General features: G+C 41.0%; 1 pseudogene; it reads right to left on the bottom strand.

Annotated features, from left to right (window-relative positions):
* Positions 1–260: 260 nt before the first annotated feature.
* On the bottom strand, positions 261–1,317 carry LOC102006158 (annotated as a pseudogene).
* Between the last annotated feature and the right edge of the window lie 1,078 nt (positions 1,318–2,395).

Genomic DNA, 2,395 nt, shown 5'->3' on the forward strand with positions numbered 1-2,395 from the left:
GCATGGCTCAAGCTTTAGTTCTCCAGTTGAACCTGATGGAGCAATTCCTTGTTGTAACTTTTTTTTTGCTCCATCTGATGTACAGCCTGATGATATTTCTATTTCTGAGCCTCAAGCTGGTTATGCTGACGCTGTAGCTCTTCTTTTTGTTTCTAAAACTCATATGCTTCCTTCTTAAGCTCATTTTCTTGGAAAGCAATAATATTTTCATATTCTTTTAGTTCTTCCTCTGGGAAGAACTGTTACCAATTGAATGTCTCTCAGCTATCGTGCTCCAAGAATTCCATTTTTCTATAGCTTTTAAAAATTCTTCCATAGTCACCAATTGGTCTTTGTTTGTATCAACCTCATTTATTACGTTCCTTCATTCTAAGCCTTTCTTCCTCCATTTCCACCATATCATCCTTTTCATTTTGGGCATCGTACACTTTCTCCAACTCCTTAGTAAACAAGGCTTCTAATTCTTGTTCATCCAGGAACCTATCACTATCGACATCACATAATTTGAAATATGTATTAGGGTCAAAGTCACTAGGGTCCAATCCATCAGTGTCTTCCCATACCACTGGTATGGTACTGGGAATTGAACTCAGGATCTTGTGCTTGCCAGGCAGGCGCTTGTGCCACTGAGCTATATCCCCAGCCCAGCACAAACATTCTTGACAAACACAATACCTAAGAAATTCTGAAACTGGCTACCAAGGAGTATCTATTTTAGGAGATAATCAAAGAATTTCCCATATTGCATCACTAGCTCTCTCTTTGCTTCCTGGATAATTAACTTTGTGATGATTTTCAAGCTTTCTCTTTCATTTCTTCAAATTTAGATTCTTCTCTTTTCTCTTTTCTTCATCTAATGTTTTTAAATATTCTCTCTGGTCAAGTTCCTTCACTATTTCATACTTTTTAAATTCTTCATGTTGAGTCTTGTCATAGTGCTCCAAATCATTTGTTGCCACTTTTACTAGAATATCTAAATCTGTGGATTCAAACTTATAAGGATCCATATGGTTTAGGTGATCAAATTGTTTTAGAAGTGTTTTGTGGCCCATGCCTATATCTTGGAGGGAATCCAGTTTAGCTTTAATTAGCATTCTTAACCTTCCTACTTCTTGCCTTTTCAATTCATCAAGTTTTGTCCTCACTTGGTACTAAGTCCAGTTCTTTGCTTAGCCTCCCGCTCTTTATTTCCTCTATGTCTGCTTTCTGAAGCTTTTCTCTGATATGTTTATCTGTTTGTAGCACATCAATAACTTGCTTGAGTTATTAATCATAATAAAATCCAGTATCTGGTGATTCTATCTTTGCACTTTCCATGGTTCAGTATTTCATACTTATGTCTTGTTGATGTCTATAGGCACAGTTTGAAGAGAAGCAAGTAGACAAGTGACCAAGAGAAAATAATACCATAGTAGAATGGTCCTCCAGTTCATCTTCAGACAGGTAATTTTTATCTTCTTTTTTACAGATGAGGCAACTGAGATCCAAGGAGGCACGATGACTTCCACAATACCAGGTTAGTGAGGAGTTAGTTACTCTTGACTCCAAGTCAGTGCTTTTTTTCATAAAAAAACTCTTAGGTTTTGCTGGGGTCTTGGCATATAAGATTTCACCTGCTGGATACCTACTGTGAATAGATTCACCTCCTCAGCTGTTGCTCTCGGCTTTGCATTGGCCCTCTGCACATGGAGCATGCCTCCAGCTCCTTGCCACCATGGCAACCACTGAATCCTCTTCCCTGCCACCACTGAATGGTCCATCCTCTTCCCTGCCACTGATGGTCTGGCTTGCAATGCTGTAGGGTACCAAATGGTTGGAGTGAGTACAAGGTTATGCCTTTGCAGCTGAAGGTAGACAATGTGGAGAACCTATTGCTGAAACCATGGGGAAGCTAAATCAAGAGGGACATGGCACTCTGCTGCACAGGTGAGAAGGCCTTCTCTAGCTTTACTAGAGAAGCCTGTGGAGCAGGACTTGGGTGGTTGAGTTGCCATCAGGAGATCCAGACAGAACCGTTGGCCTTAACCACCACAAGGGTCAGAGAGGGGCTGTCAGGCTCTTTCTCACCCACAGGCCTCAGAAAGGGTCTTGGTATTTGTAATCACATGCTGGGCCCTGGATCACTGTGGCTTGGTTGCAGTATCCCACAACATCTCATGCCCATCTGCAAATATGTTTCTACACCCCCATCACCACTGAACTAAAATACCTCCAAACTCTATTTCAAAGATTGGGAAACTGAGGCTCAAAGATGTATGTGGCTGAAGAGTTAGAGCTTTTGGAGCCAGCTTCCAAACTGGTTTCCAAGCTTGAGTCTTTCAACTAGTAGCAGTGACATAAGACCTCCAAATGATACAGGAGAAATACACATAACTCCCACCCTGCTAAATGTCCA

Source organism: Chinchilla lanigera, unplaced genomic scaffold (genome assembly GCF_000276665.1).
Source record: "Chinchilla lanigera isolate Chin_1 unplaced genomic scaffold, ChiLan1.0 scaffold00033, whole genome shotgun sequence".
Classification (NCBI taxonomy): Eukaryota; Metazoa; Chordata; class Mammalia; order Rodentia; family Chinchillidae; genus Chinchilla; species Chinchilla lanigera.